Source organism: Oryx dammah, unplaced genomic scaffold, assembly GCF_014754425.2.
Source record: "Oryx dammah isolate SB20612 unplaced genomic scaffold, SCBI_Odam_1.1 HiC_scaffold_8, whole genome shotgun sequence".
Taxonomy (NCBI): domain Eukaryota; kingdom Metazoa; phylum Chordata; class Mammalia; order Artiodactyla; family Bovidae; genus Oryx; species Oryx dammah.
Genome location: NW_024070192.1, coordinates 28112280 through 28130935, shown reverse-complemented (window position 1 = coordinate 28130935; position 18656 = coordinate 28112280). Strand labels below are relative to the sequence as shown.

Here is an 18656-nt window from a genome sequence, read left to right as displayed (position 1 = left end):
AGACAGCTGAACTCTCATTGGTTTGCCTTAATAGAAGTGCTAATAAAATTTAACCCATATCAAAATTTTGTATAAAGATGGCTGTTATGCTACCACTGAAAAAACCCAGCTTTGAACCCAGAGAGTATGAACTTCAGAATAAGACCGCTGGTGGTCAGTCCTTATTTAAAAATAAGTTCCCAAAGAGTCCACATCTGTGAGCAATACACACTGAAGTACTTATCAACAGTCAAGTCTCGCATTTGCTTTGAAATAATCTGGCAGGGGAGGGAGAAGAGCCTAGATTAAAACAGTCAGGCTGAACTATTCTATTTTTATAAGCTGGACCCTCTATAATGATAAGTCTTACTTTGTTTTCAAGCAAGTTTCCAAAGATCTCTGACCTGCTGGATAGTATTCTGTGTAGATAAAAGAACTAGATGCCTCTAAGCTGTCAAATTCCAGGTGTCCTCCACCTGAGCCCCACAGCACAGGGCCACCCGGAGGCAGACCTGGCCACAAGCAGCATACAAAGGGCTCCTGGAAAATAACCAGAGGCCCAGGCCAGGCCACCGGGCAGCAGTGCACAGAGGTGTCTGGCCTGGCCTCTCACACTGCTAGCTGAGGGCCCCCAAAGTGCCTGTCCCAAATGCAGCCATCAGCTGGGGTCCCGGCAATGTCTGCAGATACGGGGGTCAGTCACCAAAGTGCCTCTTCCAGAGCCCCAGCACACCAGACGGAGCTCACCTCTGGGCTAGGGACCAGGAACAGGACGCTGCCAGAGCCTCCCTCCCGAGAGTCAGGAGGAGCTGATGCTGCAACTAACTGCCAGCTCACCTGTCCCTGCTCCCTCTTCCAGAACTAGGTGTGCAGGGGAGGCAAGGCAGGTATCTCCCTCCACCCACCCCCGCTGCATTCCTAGAGTCTAGGGGAGCATGTGGCACACAGCAGGTGTTCAACAAAACGCTGCTGTGTGGTCCTGACTCGATGGGCACTGCTCTAACGGTGCACTAGAAAGACTTGCTTCTCACAGACACCAATGCAAGATGGAAGGTACCAGGATGGAAAAAAGGGACAGGAGACAAGCTTATGGTGAAAAAACACCCCCACCAAGAAGAGCACCAGAGAGGCTCTGGAGCGTGGAGCCTGGGTCAGCGGGGAGGCATGGAGAGGACAGAGGTCTGCAGGGGAGGGAGGGGGGTCTCATAGGGACACAGAAGACGGAGGCAGGAAGCTCTGCCACCGTGAGCAGACACCTGCCACCACAGCACTCCGTGGAAGGTCGTGAGTCCCCAGAGCAGGGCCCAGGCCACGAAGGGAGGTGAGTGGACACCACGGGAGGGGTGAGGGCTGTGAGGAGCTGGCGCACGCAACCCCATCCAGAGATGGCGCCGACCCTGGCGCTGACCCAGTGTTGCCAGGCAACGGGGCAGGCCCCGGCTGCCAAGTGTTCTGATTTGTCAATGAAGCCGCAAGTCTGGATTGCTATGTAAGATCTCCTGATTTTCATGTTGGCATCTGGGGTAGACTGAATAATGGCCTCCCAAAGATGCCCTCATCCTAATCCTGGTTAGATGGCAAAGGGGAATTACAGCAGCAGATGCGATTAAGGTCTCTAATCAGATGACCTTAAAATAGGGAAGAGGACCCTGGATTATCCAGGGGCTCCATGTAACCACAAAGGACCTTAAAGTACAAGTGGAGGCAGGCAAGCCGTGTCAGAGGGCACAGTGGGAGAGGGACAGGACTACAGCTGCTGGCTCTGAAGAGGAGGGACCTCGAGGCAAGGCGCTGGAGAAGGCAAGGGACAGAGCTCCCTAGAGCCTCCAGAAGAGCCAGCCCTGCCTACACCCAAGGAGCCACATGGACTAGACTTGCAGAACCCTGTTGCTTTAAGCCATTGTGTGGATGGTAATTTGTTACAGCAGCCATAGGAAACCGATACAGCAACCAAGTTCAATCCTGAAAGAGAGGCACCAACAACCCAAACGAAAAGCACCAGCAGGCTGGATGGGGCCCACAGACCACTTCTGCCTGGTGCACATGGTGGGTGCCCAGCTCCAAGTCTGGCACACAGCAGCTGCTCACACATGCCCTGCGCTAAGAACTCGACCCTTCGCCCTGACAATGTCGTCACACAGGGCTCCAGGGGTTCTAGAGAACAGAGCCGCTTGGCTGTCAGGAGTCCTCTCCCCAGGGACCTGCTCACTAGGCAGGAGTGCTGCCCCGCCCGGCCTGGACCCGAGGAACCAGCTTTCCAGAGAGGAGGGGCAGCCGAGAGCCCCCTCCAGCCCCACCTTCTGCGACAAAAGAAAGGAGTGTGGGCATTCCAGGTCCCCAGGGAAGCCTCCAGCACCCGCTCCCAGTCACCCTGGGTGCGCCCACACACCACAGCAGTGACATCACTTCAGTCTGTCTCAAACAGCAGAGGATCTCTTCTCACAGGAGCTCTTTTCAGCTCCCCAGGCTCGGAGGGAGCAGAGCTGCTCAGATCAGAGGTCAGGGGGGAGCACTGGGTGCCCCCTGCCGCCAAAGCCACATGAGAACCAGGGTGGACTCTAGGCTGATGGGGGCCTCCGCGCACGCCCCAGCCTGCCTCGTCCACACCCTCCCGGCTCAGCGAGCCTGACATCTCACTCAGGGCTTCTGATGGCCCGTTCCTGCTGCTTGGGGTCCTCTGCCCCCTAGAACTCCCACTTTTCTTTCAAGATTCTGCTTATGTACCATCTCCTCTCTGACATCCAAGTTCATTCTAGGTGTCTGCCCACACTTTCTAAACGGAGACACTACCTTCCACATCAGGAGCTGCTCTCTGCAGACCATCAGCTGCTTAAAGGCAGGAATTTACATCCTTTGTTTTTAAACTAGAGTATTTACAACACTGATTCACAACACAGTGTTAATTTCAGATACACAGCACAGTGACTCAGTAGTGTGTGTGTGTATACTTTTGAAGATTATTCTCCCTTATAGGTTACTACAAAATACTGAGTATTGTTCCCTGTGCTATACAGTAGGTCCTTGTTGGCTATCTATTTTATGTATATATATATATTGTGTGTGTGTGTGCACGCGCATGCTCAGTTGTGTCTAACTCTTTGCAACCCCACGGACTGTAGCCTGCCAGGTTCCTCTGTCCATGGAATTTTCCAAGCGAGGATACTGGAGCAGGTTGCCATTTCCTACTCCAGGGGATCTTCCAGACCCAGGGATTAAACCCACGTCTCTTGCATCTCCTGCACTGATGGCATATTCTTTACCACTGTGCCACCTGGGAAGCCCTATTTTATATATAGTGGTATGTATATATTAATCACAATCTCCTAATCTTTCGCTCCGAGGAACTTACATCTTATCATGTATGTATTCCTAACCTACAGTATATAACACATGTGTGTTCAGTAAACATTAAAAAGTGAATAAACTGGACTGAAAACTACTTTTTTCTGGAAATACCTTAAATGATGATATCGTGGTATGTGTTAAAGACACCAGGTAAAACCTTATTTCTGACCTTTAATCAATAAAGTGCATTTACCTAAATAAGGTGTTCTAAATTACAGCTATCTAGTATAATTACTTTTCAGAAGTGTAGTTCTACGTTTTATAAGCAGTGTCTGCTGTGGTCATCACAGTTAGAGGTGCAGGAAGGAACCTGGCTTCCAGGCTGGCCCGGCGGTGTCAGCTGCACTGACATGGCTAAGAGCCAGGCTGAAGGAGGTCACCAAGCAGCTGGGCCAGAGTCTCTCCTCCTGCTCTCACCTTGCCGACTCTGCTAACCCAGCCCGCTTTCCCTGGGGTGACTGAACGGCAAACCTCTGCAGCCAGGTGGTCACCCAGCCATCCTCCTCTGGCACGACTCCCCTAACCTGCCCCCTCCCCTCCCTCCCTCCCAGCCTATCCACAGCAGCTGACAGGAGCTCAGGGTCCCAGCACCCCACACCTCATGACTGCAAAGGCTTCTGGTTCCCTCTGGCTCCAGCCTCGATGACCCCCCTACCCCAATCCCTGACACTCCCAGGAGCTCCCTGAACACACAGTTCAGCTTCGCAGCCCACACACACCATCAGAGTGCTCTAGAGCACTTCGGAAAACACGACTGGCTCCCTCACCACGGTCTAGGGTACAGCCCCATCACAGGCATTCTGAAAAGCTTTCAGGCCATGTGACCTGCAGGTGCAGCCAATAATACGAACTGCAGGCTCCGAGGGCATTGATAGCCATCTTCCTAGGTGGCAAGAAGGCCCCAAGGAGCCCCCTCCACAGAGTGGGACTCCGGCCTCTCCACCCTGACACACACCCTGGGGCTGGCTCTGGAACTGGGACCCATCCGGTCTGGTGAAGGCAGCTTGGCCAGGCCCTCACCCACAGGAACTAAGCCACGCTGCAGGCCCTGCCCGAGGGCGCCCCCGACACTGGAGCCAGTCATCGCCCAGCGCTACCTGCTCTCAGGAGGCATCCACCCAGCAGGGCTGCTTCCGTAGCCCCTCCACATGCACACCACACCCCCGCCAGGCACCCACCCCCCGTCTGCCTTCTGGCTCCCTGTCCAGCCAGGTCCAGCTGTGATCCTGTCTTCTCCCTGACTCTTCCAGACTTTTCTCCACTTTTGATTTCCTAACCAAGAATCAAAATCACAACTCAACAAACCACCAGCTTCTGCCTCACTAACAGTTTTCTTTAGTGGCGGCGGGAGCCATGGCTTCTCACAAACACGAAGCTCTGACCTCAGAGACCTTGTGCGGCACTCCCGCAGGCTGACGCTGCCCTCGGATGTGGGCTCTAGGGTCATGGAACCGCCCTGACTTGACACCCATACTTCTGCCTCAACCGACTGCCTCTCAGAAAGTGGCCTAAAAGCTATTTCTCTGATCATCCATTTCCCAATATACCCCATGACAGCTCTGGGTATCAAACAGGCACTCAGGGAGGACGTAGTTTCAAATAAAAATGTGAACTTTTCAGCCCATCATCATTCCTTGATTGCCATGACCTTGGGGGAGGCAGACACAGAGAAGGGGACAGACTCTAGCTAGCAACCTTTAGCTCTCAGGATGTATTCACCCCAGAGTCTTAGAGAGTTTACAAAACAACCAACTCGAGTCCAAACCTCCAGGGCCTCCCAAGAGCACAGGGCAGGTACTGACACATAGCTGTTTATCTCACCCCTTGGCTTGGGAGCTGTAGGCAGTTTTCAAACCTTGGGAAAGTGATCACACCCAGCCTCCTCACCCATGGGAGGTAGGACCAGAAAAATGACCCGTGTGCTAGAAGGCATGTGTGAAATGCCTAGTGAGAAAGGTGAAGCATCATATTTTTATTTATATGCAACATTTTAAAACTACCAAGTTTTTCGGTATGAATTTGATCACATTTTAACAACAGCATTCAGTTCAGTTCAGTTCAGTCACTCAGTCTTGTCTGATTCTTTGCGACCCCATGAATCACAGCATGCCAGGCTTCCCTGTCCATCACCAACTCCCGGACTTCACTCAAACTCAAGTCCATTGAGTCGGTGATGCCATCCCGCCATCTCATCCTCTGTCGTCCCCTTTTCCTCCTGCCCCCAATTTCCCCCAGCATCAGAGTCTTTTCCAATGAGGTGGCCAAAGTACTGGAGTTTCAGCTTTAGCATCATTACTTCCAAAAGCATTACAGGACCATTTTTTAGTCCTAAACTCCCATGTGCTATGTTTACAGAACGAATGTGCAGAGTTTCAGGATCACAGAGTTAAAAAAAAAAAAAAACCCTTCTCTCCAAGAGCAATTTGGGCAATTTCTTTAGCACTGCTTTACGAACACAAAACCCATTACCAGCCACACAGACTTCCTCCCACCGCTCCAGTCAGGCTTCCCCCAGGTTCCTGCTCTACTCCCTGCTCTACACACCCAGGCAGCTCTGGGTCTCAGAATTGACTTCTGCCCCTCTGGGTAAGGAGGGGAGGATTCAGGTCCTGCCAGCAGCGGGTGGGTGCCCGTGAGCAAGCCCGACCCCTCCGAGCCCCAGCTCTGCTCCCCTGTGAAGCACCTGCCCCCGGGCTGCTGTGAGGCACAGTGAGGCAGTGGGCACACCTGCGACGGCTGCAGGGCGAGGCCACGGAGACACTGTGGTTTTCAATCTAACACAGGTGGCGGCAAACATCAGCTGGGCAATGACTGGCTGTGTGGCCTGAGGTCAGCTGCTGAGCCCCTCGGAGACTTAAGTTTCTGCACAGGCGAAAGGGGAAGTAGTGACAAGTCTTGGAGGATCCCTGCGCCCTGCGGAAGGAGTCGCACGGGGCCAGGCACAAAGGAGACACTCAAAGATCCGCAGGGCTCACACACACCCACGTGTCTGGTTTTGACGAACAAGCTGATCATTACTACTGGAGGCAAAAAAAATTTTCCTTCCGAACTGTAAACACCAAAGACTATGAAATCACTCTGAACTGCTGGAAGGAGGAGCAACTTCCATTAACCCCAGAGGCCACCCCCAACAGCCCCGTGGGAGTTTGCTTCTGTTCATTGCCACGCCCCCTGCCCTTTCTCAGCTGCATTTCTCAAGAGCCTTGACAGCGAACATCTTGCTTGACGTTTGGGAATGAAGAACCAGCTTTTCAAACAGGATTCTGGACTTAAACTGCATCTTCGAACAGCACTGACGTCTACGTTCCCTTCCTTAAGGACAACATCCTGACTAACCCACAGAGTCATCGTGCTGTGACCACAGGTCAAATTACAATCACGTAAGAACAAGTGAAAACATCACTTTGAGAAACCAAATTCCCTTCCCAAGTGTCATGCCACCATCTCACTCAGAGCACTTGGGAGGCAGCAAGGACCTGCTGCTGGGGACTCTCCGGCACAGCCAGCCAGTGCAGACTCCTCACTGGCCTTCCCGTCTGTCCTGTGGACCTGCATTCCCAATCTGGCCCCAGAACCAGCAGCATCAGAGAACATCTAGTAACTGGCTGAAAAAGCCCATTTTCAGGCCTCACTCCAGATCCACTGGGTCAGAAACTCTGGGTGCAGGGCCCACCTCGCCCTCTGAGCGATGTTAATATGCACTAGTGGCCGAGGAAGACCACTCCTCTCTCTGCAGTGGTTATTACTGGCCTCTTCAGAGACAAGGAAAGCAAAGCTCAGTGACTGAAGTGCCCAAAGCCATCCAGCCAGGAGGCCAATCTGTACCCACGCCTGATTCCAAAGCTGTCGCATGGCCTCTGTAGCCAAACTGTCTGTGCCATTTGGTGTCCTCAGCTACGGAGCCCTGTTCTGTGAAGCTTACTCTTCCTTAAGAGGTGGGAGTGACAGGAAGGATGAAGCCTGCACTCAGAAGTGATGAATTATAGATGCTTTTAAACCAATATCATGCATCAGCCTGAATGGTCAGTCACCATTCATGATCCATGCGCCAGGAAGCAGACGGGGTCCCTTCCCTGACAGCCTCTGTGCACAGTTCCAACCACCACTTCGACCAGGTAAGGGACACGGCTGCCTGCTCTTTCTCCGGAGGGCTGGCGCGCTCCACCCAGATCAGGGCCCGCAGGAAGGCACAATGCAGCCCCAGCACCTGGGTGCGCCGGGCTGAGTCACCAGAAAGAATCCCATGCACGCAGGGGATCGTAACAGTCCTGAGGATCTGCTCAAAAGAGCCAGGCCGTTCTCTAAATCCGAAGCCGAAATTCAGCCTCTATCAGTTCAAACGGTCCATTCAAACCTCAGTGCCTTCAGAGACACTAAAGTCAGGAAAAAGACACACATCTCCTCGCTCACAATTCCCAGCCCTCTAAATAAACATGGCCATTTTCAGGTTACAAGTGTGTCCTATAACAGAAATGAGCACTCATCATGTGGGGTGTTCTGCAGGGGCTGGTGGAGTAGGAAGCACCCAGTTTTGGGAACCACACAGGCCTGGGTTTGACTCCTGGCTGGGTCAGCTCCTCAAAGGTTACTTAATCTCTCTGGGCCTGTTTTTCTACTCACGATGGGTGGCAACCCCTGTATTGCATGTGGATGTGAAGACAGAGGGGAAATATGTTCAACAAGAGTCTGCTGGAACAACTTTGCATTTCAAGCCATCAAGAATCTGGAAGGTAGGTGCGGTCAAACAAGCCTGTGGACAGAGGCTACTCAACACACCCTCTCAGCCGCATGGACACTTACTTCACTGTGTTTGTTTTTCTAAGCGTCTATTTTTAGACACCTTGAACAAACTTAATTAAGACCAAAGAAAATTTCATTGAGGAACTTATCAGAAAGCTTGTCAATTTTCAAAAACTCAACAGATGGAGACAAACAGACATTTCACAATGCATCTGGCAAAGCCAAACGTACTCTCTCCCACCTCAGCAATCCTGATAATCAGGTCACCCCATGGTATTCGGTCCTCCACCAACTCGCAGATGGGCTTAGAACAAGTCTTTTCACCCCAGGACTGTTTCTCACAGGAGATTAAGGCATCAGAACATCTGGGGAGTCAACACAGTTGTCTAAATTCAGCCCCATCACCTACTGGCTGCATGACCTTGAGCACAAGACTTATTCTCTTGGGCCTCAGTTTCCTCATCTGTAGAAGGGGGATAACACCCACTTGAGTGGCACAGGACTGCTGGACCAACAGCAGCAGTTCTGGCAAGAACAAGACAGACCGTGGATCCTGCAGTGGGGATGGATAAGCTTGTTCCCTGCTGCCCACCGCCCAGGACTCCTTATTCACATTTCACGCTACACTGCATGAAAATCTTTTTTCTTTTTTTAAAAATTTTATTTGGCTGCATCGGGTCTCAGTTGTGGCACATGGGCTGAGTTGCTCTGCAGCACATGGGCCCTTAGTTCACCGACCAGGGATCAAACCCACATCCTCTGCCTTGCAAAGCAGGTTCTCAACCACAAGAGCACCAGGGAAATCCCAGAAAACCTGTTTAAGTAGAACGCTTGAACCAAGAGCCCAGCAGACAAAAGCAGGGTAGGACTAAATAATTCCTCACATCCTTCCCAACCTCAATCTCCCAAATCCAAGCCCTTTGATTTCTCCAAGGCTCAGAGTCAGTAGATCCTCAGCCATGAAACAACAGCTTCTCAATCTCCCAAATCCAAGCCCTTTGATTTCTCCAAGGCTCAGGGTCAACAGATCCTCAGCCATGAAACAAGAGCCACAACCCTCCACGCCCACCAATTCACCAGGAAGGTTCTGGGGAAGGGGGAGAACAGCTGCCAGAGAGCTTTGAAAACTTAAAGGTGCTTCCCTAGAAAGTGACAACAGCAGCCCTGTGAGTGAAAATCCTTCAACACTTCAGGCCACAAAGAACTGAATGCTGCCACTCTTCCTAATGAAATTGAAACAATAATTATTATTATAATAAATGCCCACTCCTTAGGTTCGGGAAAAGCCAAGCCATTGAAATAAATCAGAGACTTCCCTGGTAGTCCAGTGGCTAAGACTCCATGCTCCCAATGCAGGGGGCCTGGATTCCATCCCTGGTCAGGGAACTAGATCCTGCATGCCATAACTAACACCCGGTGTAGCCAAATAAATATTTAAAAAATTAAATCAGCATCACAAGTAATTCTCAACTATTTTTGCAGGGCTCTTATCAGAATCCAAACACTCAGGAAACCCACGTCTTGTCATGGAAGACAGTTACACAGAGAGTCACCTGCGTTTCCAGAGAGGATTTCCATAGAGGATGGGGGCATTTCAAGACTGTACACACCATGCTAGCTTTCATCACGCGAGTCTTACATTTCTTCACACCTCAGGCACATGCTTGGAGTCACACACCCTGCTGGGAGAGAGGTCTCCCCAGAGCACCCCATCCGCTAGGTGCAGGGAGGCAAGAAGCCTGTGTAAACCGAGATCAGTACACCCCATAGCACAAACCAGACACGCTCCTGGCCAGGGGGCTGGTGGGATGCAGTCCTGGATCGTGCCTCACTCTAATCAGCACTTTACCAAACTCTTCAACAGCCAGTAACTCATCCAGGACAGTGAAGGACAGCCTGGCCTGCTGTAGTCCATGGGGTCAAAAAAAGTAGGACACGACTTAGCAACTGAACAACAACTCATCCAGTGGGCTTCCCTGGTGGCTCAGTGTTAAAGAATCTGCCTGCCAATGCAGGAGACCCAGGTTCGATCCCTGGGTCAGGAAAATCCCCTGGAGAAGGAAATGGCAACCCACTCCAGTATTCTTGCCTGGAAAACTCTATGGACAGAGGAGCAAAGGGGTCCATGGAGTCACAAAGGGCTGGAAACAAGTGAGCAACTGAGTATGCATGCAACTCATCCAGTGCTTACAAAAGAAAAACGCAATAAGACTGGTAAGGATGACTGACCCAATATTAAAACTAAAGAAGCAAAAACGCTTTAAAAATGTAAAAATACAGTACAGATTTTTTTTTAATGCAGATAAATAAGAAATGAGAAGATCTTGGCAGACTCTCTGACACAATCACTTGTCCCCAAACACAATTGCTGGAATGAGCACCACTCAGGAACAACCTGTAGGCCCTTTGGATGTTACTTTAAATACAGATGAAAACTTAATTATCAGTGCAAATTCAATCCCTGCTGCGCAGGATTCAGCACACGATCCGTTAGCACCTAACATCCATATCTAGAGCTACAAAATGCACAAGTTTTCTGCCAAATCTTCATTATCTTACATAATTGGAAGAGGGCAAGGACAATTAAAAATTAAAATTCACCTTTTTCAATCATTTTAAGTTCCTCCTGGAGGTGGAAAGGAACAACTCCTACTTCTCACCTTTTTCTGTTTAAGTTCTTAGTGAATGTTAAAAAGAGGAGAGGGATAACCCTGAATATCTCTCTTAAAAAAATTCTAAAATATCCCAGAGAGAGCCTCGAGCCCAAGCTTCTAGTTCCGGCACCGACGCTGCATCACCGCATGACCCAGTGCCTCTCTCTGGGCCTCAGTTTCCCCATCTGAACCCTAAAGGTGGTTAAACCCATCCTCCTTCCAGCACAGGCTCCGACGCGTCCCCAGGGCAGCTAAAGGGCGAAGGGCCCCAGACGGAGCCCATGGGCGGAGGAATGGGTTCCCACAGGCCCCTGCCGGAATTTCTGGGGAGAGCGAGCTGTCCTCTCCCCTCCCCCCCGCAAAGCCACCGGGCCAACTCCGGGTTGCAAACAAAAACCTGTTGGCACGGACTCCTCTTGGAAGGGCTGGCCTCTCCCAAGGCGCTGGGCTCCCGGGAGCCGCCCCACGGGGAGAGAGACGAAGGGTCCCCTGGAAGAGGCGGCCCCACGCACCCCTTCACCCACCTAGACCAGCCCGGCAGGACCGCCGGGCGGGGTCTCTCCATCCCACGCGGAACAAAAGGCAGCTGGAGCCTGGCTCCGCCGCCCCCGTCCCCGCTGTGCCGTGGGGTAGGGAGGGCGAGCCCGGTCCCTGCGGAGGGGAGGGGGCCCGCGGCGGCCCAGAGGGGGGCGATCGGCACCTGGACGAGGGCGGGGGCGCCCAGCCCGGGAAGGAGGGGCAGGGTGGGTCCAGCGGAAAGGTGGACGGCGAGGCCTGGACGGGCTCCCGGAGCTGCGGCGGGCGCGGGAAGCCCGGGGCTCCGAGGATACCAAAGGAAGAGCTCCCAGAGGGGAAGGCGGTGGTCGCGGGGGGGGCGTCCCTGCAGAGGAATGAGGACCCAGACGAGGAGGGGCCGTGCTCCAGCCCGTGGGGCGGGGCCTGTTGGGTAAGAGAGGATCCCGGCTGAGGTGGAGACCCGGCTGGGACTGAGGGGTGCATACTCCGGGAGGTGGTGGGGGGAGCTGTGCTCTGTGGGCGCTCTGGGGAGGGGCAGGGTCCGCGCCCTCGGTCCTCTCCGGCCCCCGAGCCCCGAGGCCCCGGCTCACCTGCGCTCCTCCGGGCCGACCCGGGTGCGCGGCTGAGGCCGCCAGGAGAGCTGAGGAGGCGGCAGCGACTGGAGCCCGAAGAGTCGCAGCCGCTTCCAGCTCGGTTTGACACCCACACACCAGCCAACATGGCGGCCGGGAGGGGGCGCGCCGGCTGCGTGCGCGCACCCGCCGGCCCCTCCCCTCCGCCCGGCCCAGGTCCCGAAAGGCCCCGCCCCCTGCCGTCTTGCCCCGCCCCGTGCCCCGAGGGCCCGCCCTTCCGCCCGGCCCAAGTCCCGCACGGCCCCGCCCCCTGCCGTCTGGCCCCGCCCCGCGCCCGCGGGCCAGGGTCCCAGCCTGCCCAAGCTTCACTTTCTCTGATCCCGCGACCTCCCTGGGGTACCCACGACCCCACGCATACTACCCAGCCTTCCCACCACACCCCAAAACCCACGCTCCAATACTCTAAACAACGCCCCAAACCTACACACGCGTGCCAACGACCCCACACCACTGCACAAACCGTGGCAAATTCACCCCTGAACCCACGCACACGGCCACCTTCACTCAGACCCCACAAATCCCCCCACATCCCAGGCACGTCCCACAGGTCCACACACCCTCTCCTCCTTCACACACACGCCCAGAACCCCCAGCCGAAGCTCAAACATGCTTCTCCTCGCACTGTGCGCTTGTAAACATTACCAAGTCCGGGAGGTGGAACGGGATGGTGGGGGTGGGTGGTTGTGCAGGGGCGCTGGATGCTGGGGTACGAGTGTTACCCTTGATGAAAATTCACTGATGTATGCTACAGATGTGTCACTTTAACGTATGCATTCTACTTCAGTAAAACACACCTGAAAATTATTCTGAGGATGGTGCAGATGCTTTGCTAGACTGCTAATGGCATTGTGACCCTAGAAGGTGGGGTACTGGATTCACCCTCCTCCAGTGAGGGGCTTATAGACCCCCCTGGTGCAGGCTTGCCCCTTCACAGGGCCTCGCACTCTCACATAGGAAACACCTCCTCCCTTCAGTTCAACCAGGGCCCACGAGACACCTACTATGTGCTAAGAACCATGCTGGAGGAGGGCCAGATCCTGGAGAGGAGCCCAAGCCCAACTTGCTCCAGTCACAGTGGGGTCAGCAGAGACCCCTCACAGCAGGGTCTGGGGACGAATCAGGGCTTCCTGGGTTGGCAGAGAGCACCCTCCCACGGCCTGTGATCCAAGGAGGCCCGGGTGACCTCAACACTATGCCAATCTGTGGTTTCAGGGAGGCTGTGTCCAGAAGTCCCACTGTGCCCTCACTGGCAAAGGCATAGAAGGCAAGCCACTGTCCTTCCCCGAGCCCCATATTCCTTCTGCCTGTGCAAAAGGAGATGGGGGATGACAGCCCTCTGTTCTCACTAGCTGGAATCTAGACTGCCCTTCTCTGGCCACAAGATAAGAGGGAGAGAAGGAAGGAGAGGGAAGACTGGAAGGAGTGATGAGGGGGAGGGGAGAAGCAGAGAGACACACTAACACCTCTGCAAAGCCATGCGGCCATCATTCTTTTGAAAAGTCTGACAGTGGTAGTCCTAGAGGCCAGAAACCACTTGTCCAACCTGCCTTCAGACTCCACACGCCTTCTCCACCAGAAAGTGAATGAAGCCCTGTGTGCCTGCCCCCAGAGGCAGGAACCTGAGCTCCACATTTTAAAACTGGTCCACCCCCATCCTGGAACACCTTCTGGTGAGCCCTGGCTCTCTGCTGGGCCTTCCTGGGCCTGCAGGAGGGAAGCACTCTCGCTGAAATCATAGCCCTCCACCCCTGAAGAGTCTGCAGCTACAGATGAACTTGTGCCCCCACGCAGCAGGTGCCCGGCACAGGCTGGAGTGCTGTCCACAGATTCTACAGACCAATGCTGCCACTAGGACTCCTTGGGAGGATGGACTGCAATCTAGCTGTCCTGTCCACACGAAAGCACTTGAAACATGGCCAGTGCAACTGAGGAGCTGCAGTTTTAAGTCCTTATTTAACTTTAGTTGATGATTTTAAACAACCACGTGCCCCCACCAGGCATGGCACTGGCCCCAAACTTCACCACGACACCTCAAGGTGAGCTTTCATATTGTTCACATTTTACAGGGAAAAAATGAGGTTTGGAGAGATGCCGGGCTGGATCACCCAGGCCAACATTTGCCTGCAGAACCCAGTCCCTTCTACACCCAGCTTGCAAATCTGCACTGCCCCAGAGATTTAGGAAAGAGAGCTGGATGCAGATAAAGAGATGATAAGCCAACCACAGCCCAGGAAGTGAGCTGGAGAGCAATTCAGGGGATCAAGCCAGGCTGCAAAGTAGAGAGGGCCTCCTAAGGCTGGAAGACCATCTCCCCTGTGCAAGGTCAGAGGGGACATTCCTGCATTCCTCAAACTCACTTCTCCTTCCTCACGCCCTTTGAAGCCCAGTGCACTCTGGCATTTCCTCTCTCAGTTCATCCCCATGAGGAGCCCTTGAGGTTAGCAGCGCCATTGCCATTTAAAAAATGAGGAAACAGAGGCAGCGCATGGCCATGCTGGGATTCAAAGCCAGGTTCTCCTGGGTCCACAGCATGTAAGCTGTCTTACAGAGGAAGGTGCAAGATAAGCCAGATACTCTGCCCAAGGCCCAAGCCGACCCAGGGCACAGGCTGGAGCAGTCAGGCTCATCTGCCTTCCTGGGTCTTCCCTGTGGCTCAGTGGTAAAGAACTCACCTGGCAATGCAGGAGACGTGGGTTCGATCCCTGGGTCAGGAAGATCCCCTGGAGAAGAATGGCTACCCACTCCAGTATTCTTGCCTGGAGAATCTCATGGACAGAGGAGCCATGTGGGCTACAGTTCATGGGGTTGCAAAGAGTCAGATACAACTTACAGTTTGGAGGTGAATCTCAAATGCCTGAAGAGGCAGAGTGATGGGGGCCAGTCAGGGTGATGAGGTTCAGAAGCAGGAAGAAATGGCTGTACAGATGGGAATGTCTCTGAGGTCAGGAAGAAAGGGCTTCAAGGGAGAGGCGCTGCAGGCAGGGAGAGAGGGTGTGCCGTGAAGATGGCATGCATCTTCTCCTGGCAAAGATGCAGGATGTCTCAGGGAGCTTCATCCAAGATCTGAACTCCAGATCCAAATCCATTTGTCCAGCAAGCAGAGCCTATGCTGGCCAGCCCTCAGATTCCTCATCTGTGAAGTGGGGGTAGCAATCCCTCCCACCTTGAGGGATTGCATTTCAGTTCAGAATGAGAAAGCAGAGGGGGGAAAGCTTTAGAAATTGTGAAGCCCTAGATGGGTGGTGGTTCTTATTAGGGCACAGAGATAAAGCTACCCTGGTCCCTCCAGGGGCTGGAAGTCTGAAAGGGCAGAGGAGTCCTGAACACAGACAGAAACCAAAACACTGAAATCACAAGAAATCATAAGAGAAAGGGCATGAGGGCTCAGAAGAAAGCTTCCATCTTATTTTTAGGGAAGGAGCAATATTTGCAGTATTTTCTACATTAATCAATAACCTGGTAATTCAGTAGAGATTTGTATAACACCTTTTTTCCACAGCTCTCATCATGCCTCAGAAACAAGTTTTTATGATCTTCCTCAGATTTCCTCCTTAGGGCATGAAGTGTAACAATGAACAACAGCATCAGCTTAATATATAATTTTCAATCTGTGACCCAACAATTCTAGTCTTTATCAGCCATTACTCCTCAGGCTTTTTCCCCTATAGTGGTGAACATTCCAAACAAGATAGGCTATTTTTATTATTTTTAATGCTATTTATTTATGTATTTATTTTTGGCTGTGCTCGTTCTTTATCGTGGTGCTTGGGCTTCTCATTGCGGAGGCTTCTCTTGTTGCAGAGCACAGGCTCTAGGGGATGACAGAGGATGAGATGGTTGGATGGCATCACTGACTTGATAGACATGAGTTTGAACAAGCTCTGGGAGTTGGTGATGGACAGGGAAGCCTGGCATGCTGCAGTCTATGGGATCGCATAGAGTCAGACACGACTGAGTGACTGACTTGAGCTGAACTGAGGGCTCTAGGGTGCCTGAGCTCAACAGCTGTGGTGCACGGGCTTAGCTGCCCTGTGGCATGTGGGATCGTCCCAGACCAAGGATTAAACCCTTGTCCCCTGCCTTGGCAGGTGGATTCTCAACCACTGGACCACCAGGGAAAGCCTTTATTTTATTTTATTTTTTTTGGTAAACATCTTTAACGATAATGCTCCAGGGACTTCCCCGGCAGTCCAGTACTTAAGACTCCACACTTCCACTGCATGGGGCATGGTTCCTTCCCTGGTAGGGGAGCTAAGATCCCACATGCTGCACAACTCAGTCAAAATAATAAAAATAACAATAATCCTTTAAAAAAATGCAGGGGCTTCCCTGGTGGTCCAGAGGTCAAGAATCCGCCTGCCAATGCAGGGGGCACAGGTTCAATCCCTGGTCCTGGAAGATTCCACATGCCTCGGAACAACTAAGTCCGTGAGCCACAACTACTGAGCCTGTGAGCTTCAGTTACTGAAGCCAGAGTGCCTAGAGCCTGTGCTCTGCAACAAGAGAAGCCACCACAATGAGAAACCCACTTGGTTGCTACTAGAGAAAGCCCGAGTGCAGTAAAAAAGACCCAGCATAGCCAAATAAATAAATAAATCTTAAAAAAAAGCATGCACGCATTCTACAAATACCTCACCAGTACTTTTCAAAGCTGCCAAGATCATAAAACACATAAGCAGACAAGATAGCTCAATAATACCTGCTTCGAGGTAGGAGGCCATGGGCAGGAAGCATGTAGTCCAGGGCCGCATGCACAGCGGGCCCTCGCACTTAAGGGATCCAGTGCTGTGGGAAGAAGAGCAAGAAGACTCATCTTGGCTCTGGAAGAGGCCTCCAGCTGGGGCTGATGGAGCAGAATGTCAGGATCTACCAGTCTCTCCGGAGACCTCGGACCTCACCCCCAGACTGGTTCTCCCTCTGCCCTCTCCTCCCACTCACCTCTGCTCCTTTTCTGAGCCCTTCCTTGTGAAGCTGGTCTGTGCTGGGGCACCAGGCTGGGGAGGCTGACCCAGACATAGCAGTTACAAAGCCAAGACACAGAGGTCTCAAGAGAGGGCAGGAGGCCAATGACCTCAAGGGGTGAGACAATGCAACAGTTTTAGCCATTTAAACCAGAAAAAGGCAAAAAAAAAAAAAAAATCCCCCCAATCTTTCTTCTGCTTCTTTCTCACATTTTCCTCTCCCCTTCTTTCCTCCCTCCCCATCCTTTTTGTTTTCCTTCCACTTCTTTCTTTAATTTCTTATAAGAAAATACAAGTTGAAGACATAAAGCAAACATTGTTATTAATTTTTGTAACTGTGCTTATCTAAGACATACTGAGCAGAAAGATGAGAATAAAATTGCATCGTCACCATCTTCATCTGAGTGACTGGATGCAAGCCGCCCGCAAACCCAGACTGCCAGCCGGCCTGGGTTCCTCGGGCCTCCCCGCATCATGCCCGCCAGTCTCCTCTGTTGGCGCCGCTCCCAGATCCTGCCCTCCAGCCCCACCTGTTCCCCGGGGTCTCCCAGATGGCCTGTATGTGCATGCCTCTGAGCCCCTGCGTGTGCTGTTCCCTCTGCCTTGAGCACCTCTCCACCCAGGAGGATCCTTCTAGAAGTCAGCCTGGCCCAAGTGCTCATAGGTTTTTAGGATCCAGTGGGCATCTTGCCCTGGGGGCCTCCGTTGATGCCATGGGCATCCTGGCACTTCCCCCTGGACAGTGATATGGGTTCTGCCACCCTGTGGTCCTGCAACTCCTTGAGTGGGGCCTGGCCCGGCCTCTGTTACCTGCGTCTCCTCCCCTGTAGTGTTCTCCCAGGGCACAGTGTCTGAGCGCACGTGTTAAGGAACAATAGGGGACAGGCCATCACTGGGGAAAAGCCCTCCAGAAGCCCAGGGACCCCAGCTGTGGTCGGTGGGGGTGCTTGTAGCCACACCCGGCATCCCACACAAAGAGCAAGTTAGGGAGCCCAGTCCGGCTACCGCTCTGTGCTGGGGACCAGACCATGGGTGCACACGGGGACCCTCAGAGCCTCTGCTTTGTTGCTGCACTTGGGGCCTGGCCCCCTCACTGGCAGAATTGCTGGGGAGAACACAGGAGGCCATGTCACCCCTCTCAGCCTCTCCAAGGACTTGGCACCACACTTAGGATCAAATCCACAGCCCCTCCCATGGCCAGAAGACCCTGCCCCTGCCCCTTCCCCCAGTCCCCTCGCACAGCACAATCCCTCACTGTTCAAAGTTCCCTTTGCCAGGAATGCCCGTCGCCACATGTCCGGAGGTCCAGATGCCCCGTGTGGCTCTCTCCAAAGACAGACGGTGCACCCCTGCCACCACTCGCTTACCCTATGCACCTCCCCACTTCCTGCAGACTTGAGTTGCTGCTGCTGCTAAGTCACTTCAGTCATGCCCGACTCTGTGCGACCCCTTAGACGGCAGCCCACCGGGCTCCACCATCCCTGGGACTCTCTAGGCAAGAACACTGGAGTGGGTTGCCATTTCCTTCTCCAATGCATGAAAGTGAAAAGTCAAAGTGAAGTCACTCAGTCGTGTCTGACTCTTAGCGACCCCGTGGACTGCAGCCTACCGGGCTCCTCCGTCCATGGGATTTTCCAGGCAAGAGTACTGGAGTGGGGTGCCATTGCCTTCTCCAGCAGATTTGAGTTACAGCCACCCTGTCTGACAGGGCGTCGCTCGGGTTCCAGTTCTAACCACCCCACCAGCTGCAAGACTGGGCAACCTCCAAACCCTGTGAAGCGAGGTGTGAAGAACCTGGTGGGGTGAGCACAAGGTTGGAGCAGGTCCGG

The 18656-nt window shown here is 53.2% G+C and overlaps 1 protein-coding gene across 4 annotated transcripts in view; it reads right to left on the bottom strand.

The window, feature by feature from the left end:
* The window catches only part of EPN2 (epsin 2), a 52158-nt gene extending 40143 nt beyond the window's left edge, over positions 1 to 12015 (bottom strand). For all 4 annotated transcript variants that reach the window (XM_040245844.1, XM_040245847.1, XM_040245846.1 and 1 more), the window contains exon 1: positions 11825 to 12015. The gene's annotated coding sequence lies outside the window, so the exon portion shown is untranslated. The remainder of the gene's footprint in view (positions 1 to 11824) is intronic.
* Positions 12016 to 18656: the final 6641 nt, after the last annotated feature.